The sequence below is a fragment of the Acromyrmex echinatior genome, chromosome 8, assembly GCF_024713525.1.
Source record: "Acromyrmex echinatior isolate Ae372 chromosome 8, ASM2471352v2, whole genome shotgun sequence".
NCBI lineage: Eukaryota > Metazoa > Arthropoda > Insecta > Hymenoptera > Formicidae > Acromyrmex > Acromyrmex echinatior.
Window position 1 is genome coordinate 6,943,707 of NC_141859.1, and position 19,918 is coordinate 6,963,624.

Sequence of the window (19,918 nt, forward strand, 5' to 3'; positions counted from 1 at the left end):
TTTGAAAAATTGCTTTGAATTCTCGCACGTATTTCTCCAAGCGGATCCCAACTTACGCCAATGGGTCGAGCCAACTCCCCGCTTTGTCTTTTACTATCTACTTAGAGAGTTTGTAAACATCTTCACGGAGTCTTCTCGCGGAGGAGATTTAATTGCGCGCGTTGTGCCGGCCGCCGCGCCGTCCGCGGTTTCGCAATGAGGAAGTATCGCGAAGATCCGCATTAATCAGAAATCAATCCGCGTATTTACCGGACAAAGGAGGAAAGCAGCTCCGGCTCGCGACTGGCGCAGTGAGGATATCGTCACGCGCGACTGCTTCTCGCGACTGCTTACTTAATTTACCCAGAAGAAACTAAAATTTACGCAGACGAGTTTCCTCATTGTTATCTATTTTTATCGCAAGACTGATCAGAGTAATCACAGGATGACACGGATAGAGGATGCGATAGTGATTTTTTTTACTTTTTATTTATCATTAAAATTTTCGTTAACAATGATTGATTTCTTTTCTTCTTTTCTTCTTTACGAAAAGAATTTTATTGGAAGCCGTTAATGTACATAATTTCGGAACAAGAATAATAAATTCAGATTGTTTAAAAATAAATTGAAAAACTTTCTTATCCAAGTGATATATTTTTCATAAAAAAAGTCGTATTTTACAAAAGAAAAGTATTACAATGTTTTCAAGTTCACAAATCGATTTTGTCATCGTCATGTGTAAACAAACGCGTTTATCTTTTTACGCGGAAAATGCATTTTCCTTTTATCTTTTGACGCATTAAGTAATTTTAAACTTGCATGCCACGGGCATATGAAAATGTTACATTTATTCGCGATTACTCAGAAACTTGCCGAAAATATACGCACTAAGAAAAATACTTAATCAAACATGAATAAACCAGAAGATTATTATTACATCTATGAAAATTATCAATTATCTCAACAATGAGAGAAATATTTCGATACATTTAACTATTTATTTTGTTGTATGTAATTAACAAAAACTTTCTTACTTATTCATTTAAAAATAATATATTGTGTTGTTTTAATAAATATTTAATTGGGCTAACCAAATTTTGATTAGAATATAATTTTTTTTTCATAAAAAAGTAAGAAAGTTCTTGTTAATCACATATCAACAGAATAAATGATTAAAATTTCTCTCAATAAATTAGAATATATACGGAGAAATATGTTTAATTGAAATAACTAGAATTTTGGGATGAAAAATGAACGATTTAAAATTCTAGTAGATTTAAACAGAAATTTAGTAGACATAATTATAATATTTATGCTTAGTAATTCTGGATCTCGTTCATTTTCTAGAATTTCAATTAATTCAACCAAACATTTTTTTCTCTGCGTTATATTAGATATAATCAGAAAATTTTGTCCATTTTCAACCAGAATTTCAATCGATATCCAATCAGACATTTTTCTCGGTGCGGTCTTTGGTTCATGATTACATTACGGACACGTGCAAACGAATCCCGCAGAAAACTTGAGAAAGAGAAAGAGAGTCGGTTTCGCCCGATGGCGGTGCCCGCACAAGACTCACGGAAATCTTGCGAAAGCTTCGAGCAGGTTGGGTATTACGCGCGCAAACTCGCTCGCTCGCGTTATGTAAATGATAACGCGCAACTTCCTCAATAACGATTAAGAAATACGAGCGGTTCCTACCGGGCTGGTTTACGTAAACGTTTCCGCAGTGGCACAGTCTTACAGATTCCATCAATCTGTCGCTAAGTGACGTGCTTTCGTCTTTACCTCGCTCAGACTTTGTTCCTTCCGCCAGAAGTCGCTTAAGGGCCCATTGAAAGCGGAAACATTTTTTGAACGATAGGATCGTGTTTGAATTGATCGTATTTCGATCCGTTTCATCAGACATTGAATGTTTGAATGTCGGTTCATTTCCGAGTATATACGCAAGTATATACTCGGAGCACTTTAATTTTCACAGGAACTAGTAAGTAAACGTTATACAATCTCGCTTGCGTAACAAGCTGAGAAAGATATCGTAACATCTATTTATATCTAATAAATAACAATACGAAAATGAGGCCTGCCTAATTTTGTCTTAGCTATCTTTTGAAGCTGTTTACATTTATTCATGAACCGTTTAAATTTATACACACACACATACAACACAATATATTATATATATGATTCATCGTGAAGAATATTGCACTAGGAAGTAACGTAGTTACTTCACCAAAGTAGTTTGGTATCTTAAAAGTAGGCTAAACGCCTTAATTTATCGTAGTATGTTAAATATAATTGTACCTTACGTAATTATGCTTAATTATAAACGTTAGCATCAAATGGCAGCCGTTTAGAATTACACCAAGGTATGCTAATAGTCTATAATTAGCATTTTAGAGTTCACCTTCGTGTGATAAGATAAAAAATTGCTGTAAAATTATATACATGTAACTGTTATTATTACCATGTCCTCTTATTTTATTCATATTATTATATCTATTCGTCTTTCCACATATGGATTTGAAAAAAAGTTAGATTGTGTGATATAATTTTGGGAGCGATCGAAAGATTAGTTTCTTGCGATGACGAAAGCGATAATAACATTACATAAAAATGTCTCTTTTAATTACTTTGAACCAGATAAATATATGTCTTATAAATTTTTAGATATTGAAAACAAGTTAGATTTCTAGCACGTCAGGTTTCTGAAATAAATGAGCTTTAATATGCAAAAAAAAACTTTTTTGTGATATTTGATATTTTTTGTAAAAAAAAAAAAGTAAACGTTAGATTGAAATTCTGATCAAAAGTTATGAATGTATTGTTCGACTTTGAAGAAAAACCTTGTATCTAAATCCTTCATAAAATGACTAAAAAGATATTTGAAATAAAAAGAAATCTCTTTATAGGGAACAATACATTAACACGACTTTTAATTGTAATTTCAAAATAACGTTAACCTTATTTACAAAAAAATGTCAAATATATCGTTAAAGAAACTATTTTTTAGACATTTATCTTGGAAACCTCGATTGTCTTGAAAATCTGACGTGCTGGAATTTTTTGGCTTGCGGTATCGTTTCCAGAATTCAAAAATCTATGTAAAAAAACACCTAGTCCGATTCGAAATAATTTTTTGTTGCAAACTAGTGTAATCGGATCCATCAATTTGACGATTACGTCGAGTATTCGAGTATAACCCGTTCGCGTTCCGCGTTCGAAGACAACGCGCTTATTTATTCGTCGCGATGTCCCGCGCATCCGCGAGATGAGGTTGACGTCAGCAGCTAGTGTTAATTAAATTCCGCACGACCGGTTATTAACATCGCCGAGCGGATTAAAAGCGAGGCCGGGCTTTCAGCGGATTTCCGGGTTTCGCGCGTCGCGGCGCGCCGCACCGGAATTAACTCCTCTTGCTCGGATACGGTAACGAGCCGCGTTTTTCGCTCTGCTCCGCATCTTTCGAGCCTGGCAACGAGGAGAACCGAGGAAGAATGAAAATGGACCGGACTCCGTCGAGTGGCTATGACCTTTCGCTTATGAGAGCTCGACGGTCGCCAACGGACACGGCGAGACGCGAGAAATAAATCACAGGATTACGATGAAAAATATTGGCAATTTTTCCGAAAGAATTACTGTCAAATTAGGAAAGATAAAATAAAATAATTGGTTACAATTAAAGACTTCGATATACAAAGCTGAATATTGTTGGTGCTATAACTGAATGTAAATCTTTCTTTCGCGAAGTAATTTTATCGATTATAGGTTCTTGTTATTAATAACACTGGATTTAAAATCATTGACTCCAGTTTAGCGTCCGCGAATACGAATAAAAAATAAGAGTAGCTAAGAGCACGTAAAACATAATTGGTTTAAAACTATGGCTATAAAAACGCGTTTTTGCGTCCAGTGCATTTTTAGGCGTGATATTTTGTGCTTAAAGTGTAATATTTGGCGAGTGTCAAAAATGGTTGCGTTCAGCAGAAAAAAATGCTGCTTTGCAATTGTTGTAAGATTCATCAATATGATTGCGTTGTGGATTTAAAGCTGCACTGTTAGATATCAAAAGAACAATGGTAACCCAGTCCCTTGAGTTAAATAACATTTTGTTATTTTTAACTTCCATGTGTGTCAAAATATAAATCAATACATTCTGTGGATTCAAAGTAAACGATATTCATATTGATGCATGCATTTAATTAATAATCAATGAAATTTGATACATATTTTTAACTTAATCTGTTTAACTCCATTGTTTTAGTTAAATTAATATCATATTGTAAGAGCAGTGGCGATCTATAAAAATGATAAAAAATGACTCAAATTGACAATACAAATCTGTTTTTATAGTTGAACTAATATACACTCTTGAAACTTAAAAAATAGAGTAGATATATATTTAATATTTATCAAAAGCGAGAAAAAGTTTTGGTGCAGGATAAAAACCTTATATGAATTTTTTTAAAAGAGCAGTAGAATTAGAAGCATAGAATTAGAAGCAGGAAATAATTATATTAAAGAATCGTACAACAGTTGTGAAAAGTTGATTTTTTTGCTGAATGCAGCCAATGTCATTTACAGGCGCAGCAAGCATCGAGACAGAGATTAAAAATTAAAAGTAATTAATTAAAAGTGCGAAATTAGAGTTAGACTTTATTCAGTTTTTAAAACAGTTCAAATCGAGCTCTATCAAGTTTCATCCATCGCGTGATTTTCGTTGAATCTTGCTCAAATGAGTTCCGCGAAATGGATTCGTAAAACATCAATTCCGGATTCCGGAAGACGAGAAATGCCGACTGTTTCCACGAAACATAGCAGTGACAGCAGGGATTTGTTTACAATCGAGGAGGAATCGGAACTATACAGGAAGAAGCATCGAGTGCGACGTACGCACGCGCACGTCCAACTGTACACAACAAACAAACAACACACACACGCGCGCGCGCACACACACCACACACACATACACACACACACACACACACACACACACGCGCAGGTACCGGGAAATTTATTCGTCGAATACGAGTAAAATATCCGTGGGCGAACAATTACCTTGATCGCTGCTTCTGCTTCGTCGTCGTCGGTTCCCCCAGCTGTCGATAAAAATCCTTTGCCGGGAACGGGAGCTGCTGGAGCTAATTATCACTTGTCGTCGTAGTCCAACCAGACACAAACCATTCCACCGTTCATCGGATAAATTTCGTCGCGCTCCTCGTGGTGTGCGACATGCACGCATGCACGCATGCACGCACGGCACGCACGCACGCACGCACGCACGGGGACGGCACGCGGCGCGCGTAATCAGGTCGCGGCGGGCGGCATCCGTGCGCGCGACACCGAAAGAGAAAGAGAGAGAGAGAGAGAGAGAAAGAGATTATCCCGCGAGGAAACTTTTCGCCGCGGCACACGTGAACACGTGATAGGGATTACAATCCCGTTTATCAGCCGCGGATGGCCGTGCTCGTTACGTTATCACAGATGAGAACGACAAAGAATCCTCCGGTCATTAAGCACTCCCGGCTTAGCGCACTTGTGTCACTTGTGATTGTCTCTGCCTCCTCGCAGGCCACTCTTCGTACTCCGATTGTTTCCTCCGGTCTCCACGACAGGGCACAACGGGGGAAAGAAAGACGACGCGGTACGTAACGCGAGGGCGAGTGCGATCACCCTCGTCGTTGAATAGCAACGCGCGCGGAGGTTGCGGATGCGACTGCGGAACAGACTTCGTATCTTACGTACTATCACCTTACGAGGTCGGCGAGCGACTGATCCGACAGCCGCTGTAGGAAGTGTCGAGTGAAGGTTGCCGCCAGACGCGCGACACCCCACCTCGCCTCTCCCGGCGCCCACCCGCTGCGCCGTGATGGTGCGCGAGCGAGACAACGTCAGAACAAGTGAACCGCGCGACGACTATTGGCGGCTCACGTCGTCCAATCGCGCGCCGCCATTGGCATCGCGCCAGCGCCAGCGGAAATAATCGAACCGTAGTCATGGCGGGTTGAGTGGGGAGGATCGCCGCCAAGTCGCAACGTATCGGAGGAGAAAGAGAGAAACAAGAAGAGAGAGAGGGAGAGAAGATCCCCGACCGACTTCCTCGTAGCTTCCTCGTAATCGCGATCGTGATTGTCGTCGAGTTAACCCCGGCCGATCGTTTCCACTTGCGCGAAACGTAGAACAACGCGATGTAAGTAACAGGCGGCCACGAGCTGCAATGACTTTTCATTTCCGTCCTCCTCACCCGGTTCCGAGGAATTCACTTGCGTGAACTTTGCAGCTCTCCCGCGCCGCGAACGATCCGCGGACACGTTCACACTTCACGCTGAGATTCAAACGATACGCCGTTATGTTAGTCGTTAGCGCCACTTGACTTCCACGAAAAGTTCAAAATGGTCGCCGTTGATCACATCGATGTTCGATTTCGCACCGAATTTTTACTCGTGGACGGCCATATACTTCACGGATAAATCGATTTTCTCTGTTAGATACACGGTAAGATAAATATTTGATATACAATAGCGTATGTTTTCGTAGCTGTTCTATTAGCCAATATTTCAACTCTCTAACCGCATTCGAGAGTTCCGACCAAAATGGCGAAATACACTTGGAAAATTGTGGTCTTATAATGACTGCGTTTCGTAAAGCGTAATGCGCATGATGTATTATTTTGTCCTTGTTTAACATTCGAAAACACAACAATGATAAAATAATACATCATATGCATCATTCTCTTTACGGAAAGTACCCAAGTAGTTAGTTCGCGTTGCTTGAAATCTTCAAATATTTTTGGACTTAAAATGAGATAGATACATATTTGAACTTTAAAAAGAGAGAAAGCGAAGATGCTGAATGCAAGCAACGCGAACAGATTGGTCTTACGTTTTAGTATGACGGGGAAATTTTTTAAGTAATTTTTAAAAGTACAATGAAAGAAAAATCTACAGGTTGTATTAATTGGAATTCTGTTTGAAAATGGATAAGTAAGAATTTTCTGGTTGAATCTATTAAGAATGCGTTTCGATATTCATTACCAGTGCTAAAAATCTGTAATAACATAAATTTTCAGGATAACGCAGCTTAGGATTCCAGCTGTCCATGAACAGATTGAAAGAAGTTGGGAAATTGGGAAAAGCAAACTGGAAATCCATCAAACTGGAATTCCAGTAAACTGAAATTATCAGCAATATAAAGGAGGAGGATACCAAAAGGTTTGCTCTTTATTATCTTTACTTAAAATTTCAGAGTCTTCTGATAATGTTTCTATTATCTCATCTATTGTCTAGAAACGAAAAATTTTTTGTTAATAGTGCATTATCAGGCACACTTTTTGTTCAGTGTTAGTTAGATAAATCGACGTGTATTTATATGTATCTATGTTCAGATATTTACACAAAAATTATTATTAATCTCAAAAATGCTTTTTGTACTATAATATTATAATTATATTTAGAGATTACAATTAAAAATTATATTATATTTAAAAAAGTATGTGATTAATAATATAGACAAATGAAATTTTGTAAAAGTAAATGTCCGGATATAGGTACGTCTAATAAAGTATATAAACTTGGATGTTACTTTACTGTGTATATTTAGAAAATTTTCGGAATCTTGTAATGTCAAGACTTTTGTTGTATTTTTTTAGTTACTTTAAGTATAAATCTTTTTTTAGATATAAATTTCTTAAGATAAATAATAGACATTACACTTATGCGTGCATTAAAGAAACGAATTTTTGGTGATAAAGATCTTTTTCAGTTTAAAATATTTTCGACATTGAGATAAACTGTAAGCATATTCGATCTTTTGCAAGTGCATTGCTTATCTTGATTATCTTGCTTTTTATTATGTATCGTTATCACGTATATTTAATTAATTATATTTTACCGTATCCAGTTAGCCGTAAATAAGTTTGTACTCGTAATCAATATATCGATTCTCATAATATCATAAAGGAAAATCGATGTAGATATCATTCTTCGCTCGCGCGCGGTTGTGTTAATGTTATATAATAAAAAATTAAATTTGCTAATTAATTGCGAGATAAGACGCGAATAGGAGGTAATCGAGTCTAATCGAATGATAACGCATTGCTACGTCAATTGTGTCCTATTCTACGGAATGATATAAATCTTGTTATTAAATGGATAACATCGGAATTTCCATCGCGAAAGATGAGAAAATAAAATTAATTTTTTGCTAGAAAAGACAAATTGGCGACCCGATTTTTTAATTAAATTATTAATTATCTATATGCAGTTCTACTTCTTATATAAATGGAGAATAATCTCGAAATGCAGATCATCGGAGTTTTAACCGATAATGAAAAACGATCACCGTATCGATAAGAAAACCACAAATGCAAATATCGTCGCGAATATTTAACTCCGTGCGATAAAAAAACAGATCAGGTATTCATTTCATAAAATAAAAGAACTTTTAAATATTTTACGAATTATTCATTATCGTGAAAAATGTTTATTATTTATCATCTTAAATGGTACATAACTTAAGTTTTTTTTTTTTTTTTAATACGACAATCATATTTTTTGCGCTCAAACGTTCTCGACTTCTTTGCTTTTTCTGTTATTTATCGCGGTATGCAAAAGCCCGATCGGCAACCGGTTATTTCACGAATTCGTTCGTCCGTTTGCGATACAGCGAAACGCGTCGCACTTCGAACTCGTGAAAAAAAAAGAATAGCATCGAATCGCGGGGGGAAAATGCTTGTTAAGACAACACTCGTGGAGAGGCGGAGATATGGGAGGGAGAAATAAGCGAAAGATAACATAAACGAGATATAAAAATTTTAAACCGGTCGAAATGTTCGCTATCTACAACGAAATATGAAGTAAAGCTGCGTTCGGTCAGAACGACTAGTGGATAATAATAAAAGTAATCGAGAGGGAAAATATTCATAAACTGTGAATCATATATATATTTTAAAAAGTTATTCGCTTTGATATATTTCAACCGCGCTGTTGTTGATCTGACCGAACTCATTAATCCGCTATAATCTCTCGAACAAACAAGTCTTTCTTCCTCCTGCTTCTCTCCTCCCTTCAACATAATGATCTCACTCTGCTGCTGTTTTCTCGCTTATCTTAATTGTGGTAATGCGAAAAGCACCACAATACACTGCCACGCGCGACACACATGGTTTGATTTGAGATACTTATTTCCTCTTTATTGTATTTTATTATCATGACAGATAAAAATCGTCGCATGATTCATATCGGGGAACGAGATTTCTCGATGAGCTTGGAGTGGCTTCTTCCTTGATTAATATCTCAGGATATCAATATACATTTTGGAGCACTGAATTATGATCGCAAATGAAATGTACGTATTTTATAAACTTGCTTTCGAAAGTAAAAAAACGTATTATATTTATCGAAATGGACTTTATTTTCGTACGAAAACGAGATGATATCTCGTTGCGACATGCAACCACATATTAGCTGTCATTTAATCTGCAGTAAACCCTGACCTTGCCAAGATAACAAGCCTAATTTTCGAGCGTATGTCATTGGTCGTGCATATCTCTCGCTTGTTTCTCGATTTTCTTCTATCTTTTTTATTCTTTATCGAAAAGTATTTAACAAGAGGAGGCGCGACTTATAATTAGACAAGCTGAAAGTTTTAATTCGTACATAAACGCCTTAAAATGATTGAGGAAAAGCTATTTCTAAATTAAAATATCGTTCTTTTCAATATGTCTGAAATATTAGACATAATAATATATGCATAATAATATTATATATGCAAATTTCAATATTTTCGACGCGCAAAGATAACTTCTTATATGCGTCCTATACAATATGCGGAGTAAGTGGTATAAGAAGTAAAAGTAAAAAATTGACAAATCACAATCGATTATCCTTCTTATTTGACTGGTTATTGGTCGATTTTTTAGGACCACTTCGACTCAGTCCGTTTAACTTTAATCGACGGTTAGTCCATTGGAATTGCATCTGTTGTTAAGCGAAATAACAAATATGATTGGTCGATTCTAATGGATTAATCGTCGATCAAAAAATAGTCGAAGTAGGCTGTAATCACACTACAGGTGGTTGATTCTATTTTAGCCAATCATGATGCAGCGAGTGCAGGTTAGCTGCAATATGATTGGTGAAAATAGAATCGACAATCGGCAATCTGTATAATTACGGCTTTACTCTTCTTACACCAAGCTTACTCCACACATTGCTGTTGATACATTAAATTAATTGCTTACATGTCGACTATTGTTTTGCTTAAAATATTTTCCAAAGTTCAATAGGCTATACCAATGGCTACTATAATGGACTTATGCTTCACAATTTTTTAATTTACTGTTTTCAATAGTTTGTTATCATTCGTATCTGTTTCAAAACTAGACAAAAATGGAAATCTGTAACATTTATTTTTGTTTTTAATTGGTTATTCTATTTTTACGGATCACGATCACCAGGTCGCGAATTTTATTTGCACTTTAGTGATACGGGGGAAAAGTTAAATAAACCATCGTGTTTTTGAAATTACCGTATTTTTTTGCAAAAAGAAAATATCATCTATGTAAATGTTTCAAAAATATATTATGCTTCAAATTTTTATGCTTCCATGTATAAGCTTATACTTATATGTGAAGTAATGTTTTCGAATCTATCCATTCCTGCTTGCGAAGGTACATTAAGAGAGATCGTCATCGTGAAGAGATGGTTAAAAACATCCGTAGCCACGCCGATCCATAGCCGATGCGCCAAGATATTCCAGGAAAAAAAGCATTGGACACTGGGCCATAGAATTGGTTGGTGTTATAAGATGGAGCTCAAGAATATAACAGGAAAAACTGGTTTGTGTTCTTCTTATAAGAGCTACCTGTACCGGGGTCTCTCTTCTCGACAACTTTGCTTCCATTCGGAATCCGGTCTACTTATCTTTTCTTCCCTTCGGTATTCTTGCTTCCTTTCCGCTCCCTTGACGACCGCCCACTATAATTCTCAATTCGGAAGGGACGAAAAGAGGAACCTCGAAAGCGAAGAGGAGAACGAAAGAATGGAGAATATATCTATACAAATACGTCTGCACCCACGCAGAGCGTGTTTCTTTCGCACGCGTGTTTACACGAGTGCAAAGGGATTTCCTCGAAGAATATGCACTTTATTTTAAAGCTCAATACGTTCGTAGGAGCGATAAAAGTAAAAAGCATTGAAGATTCATCAAAGTTTTTGAACTTAATATAGTTTCCGAAGAGTGCGCACTAAATTTACTAGAAAAGTTATTAGAAAAAAACTGCGATGAAGATAAAAATCTTGAATTTAACGCTCATTAAACTTCCAGTTTTTCGAACATTGTACATTTAATTTTTAAAACTTTTTTATATCGAAAGGAACTTATCTTAAAACTTTTATTTTAATAAGAGTACCAACCTATTCATTTTATCGATAGAATATTAGAAATATTTTAGACATTAAAACGGTTTGAACTATATTAAAAGGAGATAATATAAAGCAGACTAATTTCTTTAATATTTTTCTTTAAATAAATTTGTTTATATTATAAAAAATTGATGTCGATGTACGTAATATGATAAATTTGTCATCTGAATTTTCTTATTATTCATAATTAATTGAAGTATATACTAGAAAAATTTTTACAAAGAATCATAAACTTTTACGATGTCATATATTTTTTACGCTTTAATACTAATAGAAGCTTGCTACAATCGTGTAGATAATGGTATCCCTTGGACTAATTATAACATGTAGAACTGGAATACGCCTAGACAGCTGGTTGACTTTTAATGGTGATCTTTTTAAGGTTCGAAAGAACACGCACTTACCACTTGTACTCCTCTTGAGTGGATTTTATCATGGTTTTCAAAGTTTAACGATAGTTTTGCTAAAGGGATTCCAACCACGCGAGAGACGCTAAACGGCATAAAATTGCTGTGCTGAAACTGAGATTTTATGATACACGAAAAATTTTTAAAGAATTAGATGTATGCAAAATAATCAAAAAAAAAAAGAAGAAATATTTATGAGAAAAAAAGGGAGTTTGTGAATCCTGCCAAAATTATTTATTGCTTGCAATTTCCGGCTAGCTGACGATTATTTTTTGTCAAAGAATTCGAAGAATTTTTGAGAGATCTGATCTGCATATTTTTCTTTAAAAAACAGGATTCTTGTATTCAAGACATCGTGTCACGATCTTTGAAAGAAGAAAGAAGACATTAGGACAAAAGGGCAATGTCTTTAAATACTTTGAAGTCCTTCTTTTCTTTTAAGATTCTCATTTTATAAAAAATTATCTAAAATCTATTCTGTAAAACATGATGTAGAAAATATTTTCAAGACTAAAGTAAAAGAAAACGTACCGCCAGTAGAGTTGAAAAACTTCTGAAATTTTTATAATGAGCGCACTAAATATATTTTTTTATGTACATAAACAAATCCGTATTATTATATTAAAAACATATTTTTTAATGTGATATTTTCTCTATCCATTTTGTATTTTATAAAAAGTAAGATGGAATTTCACATATTCCGATTATATCCAAAAATTCTAAATTCTAATCTTTGGGATTCTTCCTGATCTCAACGGGAAAGAACTAAGTCAGATCCCTTTTCTGGAATCGATCACGCGTATATATAAAAAGGATCCAACAAGGACCTATGAGTTCATTGTAGTTCATCATTCACGCGAAAGGAAACAGGAAAACTTAGTTCTCTATTCTTGCCGCTATACCTGCTGTTATGATTAATCACGCCTCTTACTAAGCATAAGGATGTGAAAAAATGTGCAAGATTTTTAGGTAAAGATAATGGAAACCAAAGGAAAGAACGAAGTAATGAAATGCAATGATTAACTATCTTGTTACCATCTCGTATCGAATTAGGCAACAACATATTTAACAAAGAATTCTTAGCTTATTGTTAGCAAGAAAAGAACTATCTGTCAACAAAAGCTCTGGGTGTGATTTGTTGGTACAGTCTTTTAACAATTTTTTTACTTCTATTACATCTATGTCATCATCTTTAGATATCTTCAGTCTTCTTCAAGAAGTGTCTGAATCTCAGTGTCTACTCTCATGTAAGAATATATAAGAATATCAACTTCGACGTTTGAAAACAGCGAAGAAGCCGTGTGTTTATCAAGCATGTATATTCCAAGACTTCGTTTAATCGTTACATCCACTGATGCCAGAGGCATTAAATCAAGCGGCAGATGCAAATATCTAGATATTTCGTAGCGTCTTTTCTCGCAGAAAAACATCCAATTATACAGAACAAGTAAGAAGAGAGTAAAAATTAAAATATCACCGTCTCTCATAGCAGTGCGCGATTGTTGTGCTGTATTGCTCTCGTTTGTTGTACTGTATTGCTCTCGTTTGTTGCGACTGCCGGAGCATCGAATGTTGTCAGCGGTTTAGTAATCTGGCGGCGGCGACGCTGGCGCAATCCGGGAATTTCTCGCGCGAGGCGAAGGAAGGAAATTGCGTTGCCCAATTAGAAATCGCGGGAGACCGCAGAAAGAACGAACCGAGAAGAAGAAGAAGAAGAAGGAGAGACGGGGGAGAGAGGACTCGAGCAAATCGGGCGAGAGAGAACGGAACGGAACGAGGACGCGGCGCCTCGCGTATTTAACCCTAATCTGGCCAATCCTGTTTTTCAGCCGAAAGAAAGAACACGATGCTCGCTGGTATAATCATTGAACGAAAGTTGTCGTCGTAATAATAATTATATAATAGACCCGAAGATTTTCATATTCCAGATATATCAGAGATTGCATAAACTTTAGTTAAAATTCTAATTTTATTTAATTGATTTTATCAAGATTATATAATTGTAAAATTTACTTTTAACGTAACAATAATCTAGAAATTATGTGTGCGATATACTAAAATTTAATTGATAGTCTAACTCTAAAGGTCAAAAAGAAATAGACAAGAGAATATGACGACTTACGAGAGTATGACATTATCTGCTCTAATGAAACCGATCATCAAAGATGACGATAAAGCAAACGACGAGTGAGCTTAATAACTTTTCTCACACAAAAAGAAATAAAAATACCCCCGATTCTCTGTGTCGATCGGAAAACAATCTCTTCCCTCTCATCTCCCCGCGATGTATCTCGATTCTCGCGCGTGACGGAAATCACTTAGGTCGCGGTGCGGCCTCGCGGGAAGATGCGAGAGAGGAGCGTGAAAAAATATCGGAGATAATATCCGTGCGTTGATTATTATTAAACGTCGTCACTTGTCCGCGTGGATGTCGCGCTTTTTTTTCCATGAGCACGATATAAAAAGGCGGCGCGCTTGTCCCTCCGACACGTAGTAGATCGCACCGTTTCCATGAGCGACGATATAAAAAGAGTCCCTTTGCGAGTGATCCTTGCGGATGATCGAGGATTAATAACGACAGGATGAACTTTAACACGCAGCTAGCATTTATCCCGCGGGCGGTTATCGTCGAAGCGAAGCGAGAGAGGACGGAACGAGTCGGCTCGGCTTGGCTCTCCTCTCGAAAGGCCAAGCCGCAAGTAAAAGATCGATGGATCGATAGATCATGGCATCCGCGCGTTTACGGTCCTGTGAGTTCTCCTCCCTCCCATCCTTCGTTCGTTAACCGATGCTCCTAGGTGTCGTTTGACGCGGGGATTATTATTTATCGTTCTGTACGTTTGAGGAATTAATCAGAATTGCGCGACGCGCGTGAGAGACTCCGAAAACGATCCGGCGAAGCGCCATTTTTGCGAACGCTTTGCGACACGAGACATTTACATTAAATTGTGTGTGTGTGTGACATTTTTATTACTATCTCTCTTGCCTAATTCGGAATTAGAATTATAAATTAGAATTGTAAATCGTGAGAATTAATGTATTTTTGTATTACACAAATTACAAATTTATAATGCGTATTAGTAATAAGGCTCATAAAATTTAAAAAGCAATAAAGAAAAAAAGCTACGAGCCAAAAATTATTTTATAAAATTGAACATAAGTAAAAGGAACAATTATATTTTTTTTAAGTTAAGATTTATTATTTATAAGATTTATAATTGTTTCTTTTACTTATGTTCAAACTTCTATATTAATGATGTTTAATTTTATAAAATAATTTTTGGTTCATAACTCTTTTTCTTTATTGTTTTTTAAATTTTACGAGCATTATTAATCTTTGGATTTTACTTAGTATTCGTATGAAATATTTATAAGCAGGGGCACGAACCGACCCGAAATTGGAATCAAAAACCGTATAAGGACTAATTATATGAGAGAAAACTAAGAGAACGTTTTCATTTGATATCAAACAGTATTTTTTAAAAGAATAATTCATATTTTTCTAGAACTAGGACGGAATCAACACGTGTCAAATATTCCTAAAATAACAATAAGAATATCTTGTGATAACCATATATCAAACATTTCTTTTGTATTGCTGTCGATTCGTCGAACGACATTAATTATTCTTCTTTTCAGATATTGGAAAGTGTCAGGCGTTACGAATTTCATGCGAAATAACCGGGTTCGCTCATTTTCTTCTGATTTCTGCTTGTAAGTCTGCGAGAGTTCGCTGCTGTTAGAAGTCGGCATCGGGACGCGGTCGATATAATTTCCGGTAGATATATATCACAGGGATTTATAGACGCGTTCGTTGATTTACCATGTCTCGCGTTAATCGGGATATTCTCCCGTCGATCGCGGAAGGAATCGTGGATCCACGATTTATGGTAGACCTACATTGATTTTGCAATGCGATGCATGCGCTTTCGCAGATCTTGCGTCGTTTTCTCATTTAAATGCGCGATAGCCTTTTGCTGGTGCGAAGGAAAATCTCGCTTAATCATTTGTTTTTACCATGTATCCGAAATTATTATCGATACTTTGGGGCAATTTTTAATTAATTTTATTAAATGTGTGAGATTTAATTTCTTGCTGTTAATTAGAACTTGATGGGTAAAACTCAATTCAATTGAGTTATTACTATTATTAATTTTCTTTTATATGTAGTAGAGGAAAGTCGATACCAACTACTTTGTTTTTGGATAACACGTTGGATGTTTTTCTTAAACAAAAGCTAAAAATAAACTTTTGGAAACATAAATACAAACTAGGAAGTATCTTTTACCAGATATAGCAATTTTTATTGTTTGTAATTTTGCACTCTAAATTCTTGAGAGTGGAATCTTACTCTGAAGAATAAAAATTGAGCTAGTCTTGAAAAAGAGTAAGATTTCGTCAGAATGAAATTCACTTTAAAAGTTTTAGAGAGCAATACTTTTTTCATAAGATCTTTGTTCATAAGATCCAAATCGATTAATCCAAAAAAACGTAATCTCGTCGAATCAGAAATTAAATTAGAGCATGTAATTCGACCTGGAATCGACCTGAATTCGATCTGAATTCGACTCGGATTCATATCTCCTGTATTCTGTGTAAACGAGTTTTCGACGAGAGTCCGACAAAATGGACCTCAAAAATTGACGCAGTAGACAGCCTACATTCCTAATCTTTTTCTTTTGTATCAGTCATTTGTACAAAATACCTATAAATGAATGTATATAAATTTTCTATAATCTTTTCACTCCGATATAAAACTTTTTTTTTGTTGATTTATATGCAAATTTTATGTATATTTTTTTATTCTACAAGATCCAGAGATCTAAAAGTTGTTTTTAGCTGATTTTATAACAAGCCACAACTATATAAATGATGATTTTTCACTTCTTTAATTTCACTTCTTTTTCACTTCTAAACAAATTATATTTTATTAGTATTAATAAAATACAATGAGAAACAACGAAGTGTTTCCTTAGAAGATTTACGTCAGCGATTTTTCTCCATATTGTATTTCAGCTTGTCCATTTCAACATTTTATGAATAATGTACAATACTTCTTGAAATATTGAGTCACATTGTTGAAAAATAGTCATTTCAAGAATTATTGAAAAAATAATGGTACTTTCCAGCAAGAGACACAGTGTAACGCAGTGATCATTTCACCTTTGTTTAACAGTAGCAAACAATAATATAACGATTCATTGTATTACACTGTCATCTATGTCTTAAATTTCTGCATAGAAGTTTTATTTGTGTATTTCGTATTTTACCTCTTCATAAAACATGCGAACAATTTACGTAATTTCGATACAACGTGTGCTCGACTGGCGTATCGGTGCTGATAATGTAAAACCAAGACCGGGAGAGAAAGTGTCTCTCCTTCGCCTTAAGGCTCGTTCACACGCGCTTCAAATACCGTGGCGAATGGTGCGGTTCGCTCACGGACGCGTAAATGCACACAGGCCGAACTTATATAATCGATTACGGTAATACAGCGGAGTTATGGCAATCTCTGGGCAGCCGCGGCAGGCAGGCAGGTAACCCAATTCCGTGTTGACCGGACATATTGGTGTTTGCTGCACCGCACTGCATCGGTCGAGAGAAAAGCGTGGCGAGGGAAGGTGGTCAGCACACAACGCGGCTCTCGCGGGATATTACGTCCATCGAACTGAAACACGATCGTTGTTACCGGACCCCCTTCGATTTCGCATCCATTCCGAGCGACGCGATCGTTAGAGATTCGTTTCCGTAACACTTCAAGTTTGACTGATATTTCCAATTTAAATTCCCGTTGATCGTTAAACAAACATTCAGTAAGCCAACATTCGTGTTTGATTATTCGGCGTTTGATTATTCGCGTATGATTATTCAGTGCGTTTTTTGATTTAAATACATTAACCGTCGGTGATTCGCTTGCAACGTTTTTCAGTACGCGCAAGAGAAAACGCCCACGTATACGCGAACCAGTGGGAAATAAGCAAACCACGGAGTATAATTATGTAACGAGTCGAGCGCACATCGAGACGCTGCTTACTAATTGTAAGCCATTTATTTTCCGGGATGTTTGATGATGTACGAAAATCACGAGGGGGGAAGACATATTTATTTTATATTGGCATGTCCTACTTTATTATTTCGGATTATATATAATCCCTGTTATATTTTATAACCACAAAAAATTTGTGTATTAAATAATATTTGTTATTTGATATAGATTATATTGATTTAAAGCATTTTTATTTAATAAAAAAATAATATTTGATGTACATAGAATCTTTTCATAGCTATTTGAAATTCGATATGTTAAACTTGAATTGATATATCCTTTGTACGCAGTCTTGTTATTATATTATTATATTAAAAACCGTAACACAGCGTTCTAAAGATAGAAAATTGTTCGGAAAATTGTAAAGAGAAAGAGTGATTTGATTTTACGGACTGTATAATTCGAAATTCGATCTGGAATTAAATTTCTATTATTTAAGAGCGAACGGAAGTTGATGTAATAAACTGAAACGTGTATAGGAAATTCGGTAATGAAAATTCAGTTATCAGACTATAGCTCAGGAAAATCAAATAAAAAGACCAATTTTGCTGCTCAATTTTTCTATCTTTAGACATTATTTGCAGTACACAGAATTACATTTTTTAGTATTTGTTGTCTTTTTATACCATAACTTGTAAGTTATTTTAAAAAATAAACGAATTAAATAGGAAGAATTTAATCGCGAATTCGCAAGGCGGTAAGTTTGTTTAATTGACTTCTTGCGAATCCCATTCCAATTAGGCAAGCATAAAATTAATATTTCGAATGGCTTCCGGTGCCATTTAAAAGCGATACGTAATAATTGATCGCGATAACGATCGAACGTTGTGCAACATTGCGCCGATAAGTTAAGAAATAGTGTTTCCGCGCTGGAAACATCAGAAACATTATACCGCGGGGCATATCGCGCGCGGGAATCTGCCTTAATCCCAGTAATAATCGTGCGGCAAAAGCGAGCACCGCGAATGAGAAACGGTGGAAAGCGAGCCTAATGAGGACGATATGCAATTTATTGTACCGGCACGGCAAAGTTGTAACGTGGCGCCGGACGAGCCGCTGCTTGGTGAAAAAGAAATGAGACAGAGACGTGGAGAAATAGATACAGGAAGTTAGGGATCGATAGAGGTGCGTGTAGAAATGCTTCGCTCCGAGAATAAAATTTGACTTTTCAAAAAAAAAAAGTAAATAGCTTGAGAGAGAGAGAGGGAGAGAGTGAGAGAGACAAAAAGGGAGACATAAAGAGAAAAGTGGGCAAGAAAAGAGCGAGAAAGAGATGAAAAAGAGAATTAAATGAACGACGTTGAAAGTAATCGGAGGAAACGCGTGGTATATTATCACTGTAGTAATTGCTAGCTTATTATGGCTGTTGAGCCAACAAGAACATAGACTACGAGCGCGTCGATTAGTCTAACTGCGAATCGCTCTTGGCGGCAGTGCGCCTCGAGATGACTAATTTGTATAATCGGGATGCGATCATGATGAAAAAAAAAAGGAAAATGTGCACGCGTATAAGCGCGACTTGACGTTCGACTGAACACTGTATGCTGTGTAGTCGTTAATGTATATGTAGTCATTAAAATATTTACCTCATTTTGACGAGCTTCCACGAGCTACGTTTCCCATCGATCGATTAAATTAATTCGAGCTACTGCCATTGTGCTTACACCTGTAGTAATCGATTATTGCATTCTTTTGTCTTCTATCTATATTTGAATTTTCTTGCTATTTATTTTTGAAATGTATAAATATAGGTATACTATATACGAATAATATCCTATTTAATAATCCTGAAAATTTTTTCCTTTGAGGGTAATTTTATATTAAAATAATCGTATATTATGCTACCTACGATAATAACTGTAATTACTGTTTACTAAACTACTCGCTATAACTTTTGAAAAATTTTTCGAAAGTAAAAGATTAAAAGCCAAGAAACGAATAAAAATGACATGTTAACAAGCAGTGGAAGCATGCTAGGTCTATAATCCAATGAGATGTTAAATTTGTTTAATATAAAAAATTAGTTTAATATAAATTAGTAGAAGAAAGTCATTGATATTGAC

At 35.8% G+C, this 19,918-nt stretch overlaps 2 protein-coding genes across 6 annotated transcripts in view; one reads left to right on the top strand and one right to left on the bottom strand.

Annotated features, from left to right (window-relative positions):
* Positions 1-5,746, bottom strand: part of aop (ETS variant transcription factor anterior open) — a 44,639-nt gene extending 38,893 nt beyond the window's left edge. Inside the window, exon 1 of the mRNA XM_011050912.2 lies at positions 5,038-5,746. The gene's annotated coding sequence lies outside the window, so the exon portion shown is untranslated. The remainder of the gene's footprint in view (positions 1-5,037) is intronic.
* Positions 5,747-5,870: 124 nt separating this feature from the next.
* The window catches only part of LOC105142969 (uncharacterized), a 125,934-nt gene continuing 111,886 nt past the window's right edge, over positions 5,871-19,918 (top strand). Inside the window, exons 1-4 of one of the 5 annotated variants that reach the window (XR_015545929.1) lie at positions 5,871-6,474; positions 7,049-7,190; positions 9,194-9,324; positions 10,649-11,998. The gene's annotated coding sequence lies outside the window, so the exon portion shown is untranslated. Of the gene's footprint in view, positions 6,475-7,048; positions 7,191-9,193; positions 11,999-19,918 lie in introns of those variants that run through there. The other 4 variants (XR_015545927.1, XR_845636.2, XR_015545926.1 and 1 more) reach the window with 4 other exon arrangements.